The sequence below is a fragment of the Mesoplodon mirus genome (genome assembly GCF_964341445.2).
Source record: "Mesoplodon mirus genome assembly, chromosome: 10".
Classification (NCBI taxonomy): Eukaryota; Metazoa; Chordata; class Mammalia; order Artiodactyla; family Ziphiidae; genus Mesoplodon; species Mesoplodon mirus.
In genome coordinates, this window is record NC_138986.1 from 47,227,543 (window position 1) to 47,240,648 (window position 13,106).

Genomic DNA, 13,106 nt, shown 5'->3' on the forward strand with positions numbered 1-13,106 from the left:
TACCACATTTTGCATTTTACTGGTAGTTTATCACCTAACTGAAGAGACGAGTGTGACTCATTGGCTTATCTATACTTCTAAATGTGCTTGTGTGCCTGGACATTAGCTCTTCAGTTTTTTTTACAGTTCTATTAGTGAGTTCTTTGGCACGGTATCATTGCAAGACAAGAAATGGCAATGACTAAATAGCAGAGTCAGCCCAGTTCTGTGTACGCAGTGTAGGATGCCTTATGCAGTCCAATGTTTCAATTACTATAAACACAACACGCTGTGCTGCCCGTTGTCATGAGGTAAGTCCAAATAAACTAACCAAAATAACTGTCCTTCTTCAGAAGAGCCAGCTGCACCCTAAGCCTTTCACACAAACATCCAATGATTGCCTGCCATCTTTGAGATATGCACGCTGTTAAATACTGAGGCGATCCCAAAACAGGAATGACACTGCTGATGCCCTATACGTTACAGCACCATTAAGGGAGGTAAGACAAATATATGAGAAAGTAAATAATGAAGTGAAGTAGATAAGACGGTGTGTGGTATGTACCGGACTGCTGGTTACTCATACATCTTTTTTTTTTTTTTTTTTTTTTGTGGTACGCGGGCCTCTCACTGCTGTGGCCTCTCCCGCCGCAGAGCACAGGCCCCGGACGTGCAGGCCCAGCGGCCATGGCCCACAGGCCCAGCCGCTCCACGGCATGTGGGATCCTCCCAGACCGGGGCACGAACCCACGTCCCCTGCATCGGCAGGCGGACCCTCAACCACTGCGCCACCAGGGAAGCCCCTCGTACATCTTTAAACCACATCTACATATAGATAACAGAGGACAACATATTTTGGTTTGTTTTTAGACATCTTTTCAGAACCTTCATACCAATTAATGCTCATTTCTTTTTTTTATTTATTTTTATTTATTTATTTTTTTTGCAGTACGCGGGCCTCTCACTGTTGTAGCCTCTCCCGCTGCGGAGCACAGGCTCCGGACGCACAGGCCAAGCGGCCATGGCTCACGGGCCCAGCCGCTCCGCGGCACATGGGATCCTCCCGGACCAGGGCACGAACCCGTGTCCCCTGCATCGGCAGACGGACTCTCAACCACTGCGCCACCAGGGAAGCCCAATGCTCATTTCTTAAAATAGCATCAAAGACTTTTGAAAGCAATGTCAACTAACCTATTCTACATAAAGGTTAGGGAGGTAATTGGTATAGCTTTATTTCCTAACCAAGCTCTCCTCCCACCCTAAAATAATTCCAATTATCCATGACTGTCCACAGGAAGTGTCCAACAAGTATTATAGATGGATAGTTTGCAATGAATTTCTTTATTGATTCATGTACTCCAACCACAAATAATGTACTACCACACCTCTGTCTCCCATATCCCTACCATAGGTGCCAGAGAGACATCTAAGTGTCTATATAGATTTGAGGTATCTACAGTTCTGGATCTCAAGGGAAGGATGTGGGCTGCAGACTTGGACATAGAAGGGGTTAGCATGGACATGTAAATGGTAACTGGAAGACGGGAGTGATTGGGATTGCCCACAAAAGCCGTGCAGAATAGAAAGGAGGGCCTAGAGCAGAAAACCCTGAGAAACACCAGCAATTAAGGAAGGGGAAAAGCAACCCCCAAAAGAGATTATGTTGAAGACACTGAGGAAAGAGATCCCTGCAATTGACAACACAATTCTGGAATCCAAAGGCCTCCATCCAGTCCAATGGAAGCAACTCTGAGAAGGCCTAGCAGTTCAGCCTAACTGGGGCCAGAAGAGTAAGTCAGGCCATGAAAGGCCAAAGCTAGGTGTTCCAGGGGACGGTGTAATTGGACACAGGTCTGAACTCTAAATGGACAAAGAGGTCTGGACTAAAGAATATTAGTCCAAGTGAAAAAGGCCAGGTGGCCACACATGCTGCAAAACGGAGGTCAGAGCAAAGCTCCCAATTCAAGGACACAAATCCAGATAGGAGGAAAGGGTGGGAAAGTGTGATCGTAGATATGTGTCTACTTAACTTATTAAATCTCAGTGTAATAAAGTGCTGTACACAATTTATGCATAACATCTCTCCTTTCCTCTTAGAACTTCTATTCTGGGGAAATTCTTTAAAAAAAAAAAAATCTGTTACTGGTGTTGACCAAGGTCTCCTCTGCTAGTGTTTAAGAATGAGCAGTATACTAGAAATTATTTATTTCCTTATTAATGAAGTAGTCACAGTTTTAAAATCTTCAACAAAACTATCCCAGATGTCTGTCTCTTCTGTAACAAAACATTTAAATTATCTTACATTTATTTTAGGGCTATTGGGAAATAATCAATATGTTTTAGGGAAGATATTATGCAAAAAAAACTTTAAAATACTTTAAAATAACCAAAGAACATTCACCTAATTAAACATAGCCTTGAAGGTATACACTGATGCTCAAATTAGTCCAGATATGATGTTGAAAAGTCAAATCACAAAGTATATCCAGCTTGTGCTTATGAAATGTCCAGAGGACTTATCTGTAGGTTGCCCAGAGTGATCTTGTGTCAGGGATTAATAAAAACTGAAGCACAAGGAGGTCAGCACATCATATAACTGAAAGATTATTCCATGCACTGAAGAAGAGTTTTGAAGTGCAGATTTTTTTTCAGGCTTAAATGAAAGAAGATTAAGATTCTTTGGTGTCAGTATAGTTCAAGTAACTTCAGTTACTGATTCGGCAAAACCAAGTTTATGTAGGGAAATCATTTCCTAGGAGGATAACCTCTTCCTCTGACTGGGCTGGAAAAAACAACACTCCTGTCCAGAGATTCCATCTCTTCCCAGTCAGTTGCCCCTGCAAGGCTGAGAGGCAGGAATCTTCATCACACACTGCCATCTACCGTGTCCCTGGGGGAACTGAAGCCCCAGACTGAAATATTTTTGATTCTAACCCTGAAGGCAAGCAGGAAACCAATCGATGAGCATCACTTTCCTTTCACTTGTGGGAGGTTTTATGACTACAAGAAAAAGATATAAATGAGAGATGTGCACTTATGCCGTTAGATTCATTGAGATCCATAGGACGATGATTTTAGGAACAATGGGGTAAAATTAGACAAGAAATTGTCTCACTGAGGGGAAATCAGTTTATAAAATCTGTGATCACTTTTCTTGGCATCACAGAGAACAGGCAAAATGGCATTCTGTTTTGGCTTTTTTAAAAAATCAAATCCCGAAGCACACCACTCTAAGATGACTGAATTAGGTACATGTAGAAAAAAAGAAAATCTTCATGTAGGTCTGTTTTATTTGCTCTTCCAGGATTATCAGAAATCAATTGTTCAAAGCTCAACAGTCTATATTTGGTCCATCCTCTCCTATCTTTCATCTTGGTACCTAATTTCTGGTGCTTTCTCTGCAGTAGTAAGGTAGTAGCAAGGAAAGAGACAATGCGTAACACTGAACTGTCACACATAGGCTTGTTAGCTGAGATTGTCAGCATTTTTGGTGGGTCAGTGGGGAAAGAGGTTTTGAAATGCAAATCGAATTTCATCGTGGATTTAATTCACCAAATCACCAATGCTACTAAAACCTGAATACTGGGTGAATTTCAATTTAATAGTTAATTATAATCTGTGCCTAGTACATGGTTGGCACACAACTAGTAGCTAATACTAGTGACCCCCGGTAAGACCAGCTTTGCAAGGAGTTGGCTGGCTGCTGAGAAGTCCTGTGCATTAGGAGAGGGCTTGAAATGCCACGATTCCAAATACATTTTTCCCCCCTAACATGTTAGGCATGGTCTTGTAAAAACTACTCTGGGGAGAATAATAATGTAGGGTGACTCCTTAAGTAGGTAAGTAAGAATTCAGTCCCTGGGAAACAAGCATCTGAAAAGAAATAGGAGTCACAGCAGCACAGTGTGGAAAAGAGCAAGGGAGAGGGGACTCCCGCCGTGTGATTTTGTTCAGTGATGGTTCTTACCCTCTTGTTGCTCAATCCAAAAGACTGAGAGGGCTCCAGCATGATTTTTTTTAAGTTAATTATATCAAAGGATATAAATTTTTAAGTTAATTATATCAAAGGAATGGGTGGTTTTGTTTTGCTTTGTTTTGTTTTTTGGTAACAAGTTTTACTGAAAGAACTTTTGCAAGAAAGACTCGCTTTTGAGCCTTCTGATATCTACAGATCTTCCAGAAACGGTCTAAAGTCACTTTTCAAGGAAAGGTAACAGTGCAAAGACACAATCTATGTCTCAATTAAGGGAGAATTCAGCACAAATTCTGCACTTCAGCTAATCTAGCCATTCCTTTCTCCTGCAGGCTGATCTGCCAGTTCAAAACAACCCAGTTCCTTAGAGTTAGACAAGGCTTCAAACCTCTAACTGTGAGCACCCACCCACCAGGGCTCTCACTGCTCAAGGGACTAAACAAAGTCACCGATTTCTCTCTCTCCCAGAGTGAGATGCGTTTGTAGAAGAGGGAAGTTTTTCATCCTTTCTCGTGATCCAAATATAATTTCCAGGAAGGCCAAAGCCAAGCAAAATGTCATTTGGACCCCTAATTTTAAGCACCTGCCAGTATCATGTTCAAACAAGTTTGGCCAGAAACTTTCCAAGCCTCTGCTTTCCCCTCCTCTCTGTATGTGCTTGTCCAAGGTGCTCACCTCTCACAGCTAGACACACCTCCCACCACCTCGGCCATTACCCCAGGCTAAGCCATCCTTATCTCTGGCCCCAACTGCCAACAACAGTCTCCTAACTGGTGGCCCTGCATCACTCTGTCCTCCTTCCAGTCTTTCTGTTACTCACACCAACCACTCCCTGCCTCTTGGTTAAAACTCTTCAGTGCATCCCCATTGCCCCTAAGATAAAGACCAAAATCCTTACCCAGGCCCACACAGCATGTATTGCCCAGTGTCTGGACACTGTCTCCCTCTATGGTCTCAATTCCCACCACTCTCCCCCTTTGTTCTCTATACACAGTCCTTCCGTCAGTTCTATGATGTGCTAAGCCCCTCCCCGCAGTGCCGGAGCATGTACTGATGAAATGCTCTTTGGGCCTGAAAGGGGTCCTTTCTCATTTAAACATTACTTCTCCTGCAAAGCTTTCCCTGGGCTCTGACCCAAGTCTCATGCCTTTGATAAACTATCTTATTGAACCTCATTCATTTCCTTTGGAGCACTTATCCTAGTATATAATTATTATTAATATTGTATCTTTACTCCCACCAAATAATCAAATTATTGAATGTGATTATTCATTTATAATCCAGCTCTCCTAGTAGGCTATGAGTTCCATGATGAAGAGGCAGTTTAAAAACAACATAAGGACAGAGATGATTGAGAGAGAGGGAGAGAGCAAGAGAAAGAAAAGAAGGCAAATGTTAAAACAAAAAACAAAAAACTCTAGCCTAATATTGATTTCGAGTTCATGTTGGAAAAATTCCCTATTGCTTGTTGCTCAGGCCCGGCAAGTCCACAAGTTCACCATTTGGCTTCAGAGTATAAATTCGGCTACTCTGACATCTTCTAATGACCTGTCTTTAGTCTGGCTTCAACTAAAGTTTTAGCTTACAGGAAAAGCTTTACTCTCTGAAAAAGTGTGTTAGAGCGAGGAATTTCTTACAGATGTCCCTTACAAAGTATTCCAAGTTCATTTCTCTCAATTAATTTTTCAATCAATTTCTATACCCACTTCACTATATTTTTAATTTAATTTGCAAATAAAATGGCATTTGCATTTTCTTGACTATGTCCCTTCAATTACCACCCATTTTCATTTCTAGAATCTCAATTACGTTATGATATGTGCCACAATAATTGCATTGTAAAAAGTCATGAACCATGATAATAGGGAGGCTATTCACAAAAAAATTCCCTCACTGTCTACTCACACTAAGGGCTTGATTCATAAATTTGAAAGAAAAATTCCATGATTATGTGAGCTGGTGGAAAATCATTATGTTTTAATAGGTCATATAGCCTAGGGACTGGGCATATACACATGTGGCGGTTTCTGAACATGGTTTTAAAGCAAATCTTTGGGGCTTCTTACTTTAAGAATATCAAGGGTAGCTTGATATAAATTCACATTTTTTTTAAAGACTCCTCAGTCACAGATTTGACCATTCTGCTATTTTGCTGGGTCATCATTTTTGAGCATCTGACAGTTAGCACCTGGGTCCATAAAGACTGGTTTTCAGCAGCTCATTGGCAAGATGGATAACTTCAAAATCCTGTCCCAATTCTTTGATACCTCTGAAAGACTCACCTCTCTGTCCATTACTCAGTACTTTGCCACTTGTACTGCTTTCTCAAAAAACATTCTGTAATTCCATTCGTTTCAATTGGCACTTTAATAATGCTGTGCTGGGCACTCTGCTGTGTAATGTAGGGGAGAGATGGAGGAATAAGATGTGCCCTCCTGGTTTCTAGGGAGAATGAGATTCAGCAGGAATAGAAGACATGTGTATACCTTATTCTCACATCAGCTAGAGTATGGCATATTGCATATGCAAGTTATAAACAAAGTATTGTCCTCGCTTCCTTATTCATTTTTCTAGCATATTAGAGGTTTCTCCCTCATGATTCAAATGTTTTTTTCCCTCTACTCCAAGAGTAGGGCAGCTGCACATTATGTTGTGGTTTAAAAAATAATAATAATAAGTTGGAGACATCAAGCCATTTTGCTCTAAATACTTTTTTAACATGTGGCTCTTAAGAACAAAGGAATTGGGAGGGAGACGCAAGAGGGAAGGGATATGGGAACAGATGTATATGTATGACTGATTCACTTTGTTATAAAGCAGAAACTAATAAAAAAAATCCAAAAAAAAAAAAAAGAACAGAGGAATTCTCCTTCACAATGACAATATCATTATCACAATCAAGAATCAAGGTGGGGCTTCCCTGGTGGCACACTGGTTGAGAGTCCGCCTGCTGATGCAGGGGACACGGGTTTGTGCCCCAGTCCGGGAAGATCCCACATGCCGCAGAGCGGCTGGGCCCGTGAGCCGTGGCCGCTGAGCCTGCGCGTCCGGAACCTGCACGTCTGGAGCCTGTGCTCTGCAACGGGAGAGGCCACAACAGTGAGAGGCCCGCGTACCGCAAAAAAAAAGAATCAAGGTGTAAGAGTCTACATTCTATATGCTTGTCATATCTCTAAAATCTCCTGATTCTAGAACAGCCCACCATCACCAACACCACCACCACCTTCTTGTTTAAGCTTTTAAGGACACCGACATTTTGATAAGTCCATGCCAGTTGACTTTTAGAATGCCCCCCCATCTGGATCTGTCTAACTGTGTCCTAATGGTTAGGTTCAGGTCAAACTGCACCATCATTTTGTTGTTGGTGGTGGTTTTTTGTTTTGTTTTTTGTTTTTTTTTTGCGGTACACGGGCCTCTCACTGTTGTGGCCTCTCCCATTGCGGAGCACAGGCTCCGGACGCGCAGGCTCAGCGGCCATGGCTCACGGGCCCAGCTGCTCCACAGCATGTGGGATCCTCCCGGACCAGGGCACGAACCCGTATCCCCTGCATCGGCAGGCGGACTCCCAACCACTGTGCCACCAGGGAAGCCCTGCATCATCATTTTAAAAAGTGGATCACAATAGTGTTTACTGCTCATTGTATTTTCCAGTGATAGACAATTCTTTAAAAGAAATAGAGACTATGAGTTGACCTTTTTGAATAAAGTATCAAAGAGGTAAAAAATTGTGGATTTGTTTGCTGCCAGATTCTTTAGTTTAGGTTAGGACAGTGTATTCATGAGGTGCGTGTGAATCTTGAAATTTCTGAGCATGTTTTCAAACGATTCATCCAGCCTTTAGAGATTTACTCAAAAACTCCCTTTTCTTCCTCCACTGAGAGATTTTTGAACTTGAGAATTTAGAAAGTGATTGTTCATTATCCAAACCCTTTTAAAAGAGAAAAAGGAGTAGGCAGCACTGTAAATGGAGAATCTTAGCTGCTGGGATAAGAGACAAAATTTATGACTTTCCCACTGATTCCTTGGCCAATTTTGCCCCTCCTCTGTCCCCATTTCTCCAGAGATTAAAACATGCTTGAATTGGAGTAGTCGTTTCCTTCCTTCTGTTCAGTGCCAGTTCTCAGAGGAAAACATCCATTTTGCTCTTTGATTCCTGTAGCCCAGAGATGGCAATGAAAGAACCTGCTGCTTCCTCCAGTATCAGAATTTTATTTGGGGGGCTGCAAGGCAGGAAAGAGAACTAAAGGGTGCGTGTGCATCAAGCGTGGGTATGAGAATGATTTTCTCCAGGGCCAGTTAGCTGGCCTGGAGCCAGAGGGAACCATTCATCCACCTTAAATTGCACCAGGAAACAGAGATGGCTGAAGGAAGTCACTAAATGGCCCTACCACTGGCTGCCTGTTTTCATTGTGTCTTTTTGATAGGGGATATCCTAGAAACGGATGCAGTTTTCTGACTCCTCCTATAGGGGGAGTAAAAGATGCACCTCTCAATGGGTCAATGAGCTGTAAAAATGTGAATAATCTCCCATTAAAAGCCAAGACTTGGGGCTTCCCTGGTGGTGTAGTGGTTGAGAGTCCGCCTGCCGATGCAGGAGACATGGGTTCGTGCCCCGGTTGGCGAAGGTCCCACATGCCGCGGAGCAGCTAGTCCCGTGAGCCATGGCCGCTGAGCCTGCGCGTCCGGAGCCTGTGCTCCGCAACGGGAGAGGCCACAACAGTGAAAGGCCCGCGTACCGCAAAAAAAAAAAAAAAAAAAAAAAGCCGAGAGTTGAAACTACTGTCATATTACTATGGCCCTATATAACCAGATACAAAGATACAGTCATTAATCATAAGTTCTATTTCTAAGTACTGAGTGGATGATGAAGATGAAAGGGCTCTAGATACAGACATGGAACCTATTCAGACATCTGACGCTCAAAATGTAGACTCAACTCAATCCATTTTGGTCTGAGAATGTTTACTTTTAACATTCAGCTTCAGGTTGTAAGAAAAAGAAACATGAAATAAAGCACATAAATAAAACTTACCAAGCTCCTCACAACATGAAATCAATACATTTGCTCTAATTTATGGTGCCCTATACACATAAGTTCAAAATCAACCTAATTTGTTTCAGTTATATATTATTATCCTATTTGTATAAAGGAGCCAACAGATCTCTGGTAATTGCACTAACTTATCAGAAATAAAATTTGAACTTACCTTTTTTTAAAAACAAATATTGGCTCACTTTAATTATAAGGACAAGTTAAATAAAAATTTTGTGATTCAAGAAATTCAAATGTGTTGAAATTTTGTATGTTTTTGAATCTTCTTTTTAGTTGTAATACTTTTATTTTTTTAAAAATCTTTGGTAGCCATCAAAACTAGACATCTAGTTATTTTAAAACAGTCTTAGATGCCCTAAAATCTTGCTAAATATTCCTCTATTACTAAAAATTTGAATTGGCTCTGTCATGACAAATTCAGAAAAGCACCTTTTTTTCTTCATTTTTAAAATAATTCCTAGGACATTACAGTTAGAAAAACCTAAAACGTGATAAGATATTGGTGAGCTGCTACTGCAAATTGGAAAACTAATATTTCATTTTAGAATGCTTCTTTATATAATTAAGTTAGCTCAAAACAATTAAATTTTCTCTTTGAAATGAAAAATCCATACTAAGTACTTTACATGTGTTATCTGATTTAACCCTCATAACAATGAGAAATATTATCAATCCCATTTTAAAAGGTGAGGAAACTGGGGCATAAGAATCTATGGAAGCACAAATAGTAAGAGACAACTCAAAAATCCTTACGCTTTAACACCCAGCCCTGCCTTCAACAAACTTTTAAGTGATGGTAGAGGGAGAGGAGCCCACGTGAGAGAGAAGCACAACCAGGTTAAGGAGAGAACCGGAGGACACAGTGTTGGAGGAACCAAGGAAAAACATAGAGTGTTTTAAGAAAGAGAGTGTGGTCAGCTTTGCCAAGTGCAGCACACAGACCCTCAGAGATAAAGACTAAGAAAGGTCAATTGCATCTGGGTTGTGAGGTCATTATTGGTGACCTTATTGAGAGCAGTTAAGGAATGGTGGGTTCCAAGGTCAGATGCCTGTATGAGGTAAGAAAGCAGAGTTAGGGGTCTAGCCACTCCTTTGAAAATTTTATATTCTCAAAGAAAAGAGAGACTTGATGATGGCTAGAGAGAGAAATGGCCTCAAAGCCAGTTTACTTTTTTAGAAACCCATGGAGAAGGAAGGTTGGAGAGTGAGGAGGGTAGGGCAATGACTGTAGGAATAAAATGCCAGAGAGTTCCACAGTGGCCTGTGGGTCACTGATTTAGGTCACTGACTTTGGTCAGTGGCCTAGAGGACTTGGACTTGAGAGGGAGAAAGCCATCCTCTGAGATAGTAAGACAGTGCATGGGAGCCAGTGTGGATGTGGACAGAGGGAGCATGTTGACACCTAGCTGGTGGTTGATGGAGGGCTTACCTGGGACCTAAATGTCCTCAGTATAGGGACAGCAAAATCATCTTTGGAGACAGAGGAAGAGGGCAGTAAAAGGTGTCAGAAGGAGCCTTGTGAGTTTGTGGGAAATCATTAAGGTAACTGGAAGGCGGCAACTCTGAACAAGTAAAAGCACTGAGAGGAACTTCTGAGGACCCAGCTAAGACTGGAGACCAATTGTCTGCAGTGGCCCTGATCTGCCAGGTGTCCTGTCTTTTCATCCCGAGTGTTTGTTCTCCCGAGCGTGGGAGCAGAGGAGGCAGATAGACTCAGAATTCAGTCGTGCTGTGCAGAAGCAGTGAAATCACGTAGTGATCAAGAAGTAAGGCGACTGGCAAAAGTCATTACGATTCTCAACTATGCTATTCAGTCTAGAAATAAAATGAGTTGCTGGTGAGGTCCTTTCTCCCTGTTCCGTATTTTCCAATGGCTCCATTCAAGACCTAGGGAGCCAGAAGTTAAATCATATGCCCAGGATATGTCCTAGAGAGTTCAAGGATTTCAGACTTTGGGAGCTTGACCTACAAACACTGCTCCTGTTGTGTAAGGAAATGAACTTTTAGATCAGGTCCTTACATCAAAACATCAGAAACCAAGCAATGCACACTAACCTCTACACAACCTGTGGAGAAAATGGATGGGTATGCCTCTGAATTCAAGACAATATTTGGAGTGTGGTCCTCAGTAGGAATTTCTCCCCTGGACTGTCTCAGTCAAGAATGTGTCCAGTTTTGACAATCACACTGATATAACAAAAGTCTTCCCTTGGTTCACATCAGTGACAGAAATGTCATATTTCCTTATCAAAATAAAAGAATCTTAGAGTTGGAAGAGAGGTTTAAGATCATTTAAGTCACTTTTTTTAGTTTCCAGAAAAAGAAACTGCAGTTCAAGGGAGTAACACATTTTGTAAAAAAAAAAAAAAAAAAAAAAAGTCAGAATAAGAACCTCATCCTGCTCTCCCTCAAACTGGAACTTAACTTTTTGTTTGTTTCCTTTTTAAAAAAGTATTTATATGTCTTCTTCTTATAAACTTAAAAATAAGCATTTTGAAGCATTTTAGAAGCCACCTAGAGATATTGTTCAGGAAGTAATTTGCAGGCACTGATAAATTAGACTGAGTAAGAGATTGTAATTTTTGCAGATTTTATATAACTGAGAGCAGGGATTCATAAAGAGGTAGTATGTCACAGACTAAAATTCTTATTCCAAAACTTACTGAGTAACTAAGTTATTGTTAACTTCTCTACATCTCTATTTTCTTCTCTGCAAAATAGGTAAAATAATACTATTTTACAAGGTTTTTATAAAAACTCTATGCAGAGTACCTAACAGAGAATATGAAACGCAGGGAGTATTTAAAAGAACGGCTCTGGCTGTTGTTAGGAAAGGCTTTGCTGAAATTCTCTGTGATTACAGAGAAAACAAACAGTGATTACTCTTCAGATCAAAAGCCGTCCTGGGGCTCAGAGCTGGCTTCCTCTGAATCAGCAGGAAAAACTCCATCTCTGAGCACATATACTTTGCATTTCAGACTCAAGGACATCCAGTCTGTAACATCTCCAAATGCCAAGGTTTAAATTAAAGATGTTTTATTTGCGTTTTAACCACCAGATGGTGGGGGCGGCTCCCTCAGCGTGCCTGCCTCTCATCTCAGTCTGGGGGACCCCGAGTGCATGCTGCTCCCAGCCCAGCCCAGGCCCCGTTAGCGCTCACACATTGCCTCTTCCATAGCACTTAGCACAGTGTTGATTTTTGTCTGTCTTCCTCAATACATCATGAACGCCTTAGGGCAAAAAATTAATCTCACTCCGATTAGTATTCCCAGTCATTAGATAACAAATATTTGTTGAGTGATGAATAAGTAAGACTTGCCCCAGCCTTGCCTTGTCTTCAGCTTTTCAGAACACTCAAGTTCTTCAATAACTAATGGGCACCTTCAGCTGATCGAACTGAGGTGCCTTCACTTACATCAGAGAATGAGCCCAACAACTGCATGCTCTGCTTCTCTTCCATCCAACATGTCCTGGTTTCCAGCTGGTTCCGTGAGCTTCCCTGTCCAGTGAGAAGAAGCTTTGAATAGGAAAGGAATTATAAAAGAACTAAGCTGCCTAGCACATATCCCAGTAAAATTTAGGTGTTTGGAACAGAATAGAGTTACTGTTAAAGAAACTCAAATTCTTCAATATGCCAAAAGGTAAATAAGTTGATAGGTCAGCATGTATATTCTAACTCAGGATAAGTTAGCCAAAAACAATTCAGTCTCCCCGAATAAGTGAGTATGTACACTTAGGAAAGCTTTCAAAGGTATCAGCATGTCAGGACCTGCTCTGCAAATGTCAAAATAGGGCACTGGCCATATCTACAGACAGACAGATAATAAAGGAAGGGCCTGCTCACTATCTCATAGCAATTTGTCTGGATAGTTTTCTTCTAATCTACCTAATGCTGTCACAATCCCAATTTTATATTTACCTTACATTAATACTTTGTAAATCATTTTTGGTAGTGTAGATCATTGATATTTCTCAAGGGATTCTTCTGGAGGTCTTCTAGAATCTTTAAATTTTGGAATATAATTACAAGTAATTATTTTCCCTCTCTCTTTTTTTTTTTTGCTGGTCGGGGGGTGGTTCGCAGGCCTCTCACTGTTGTGG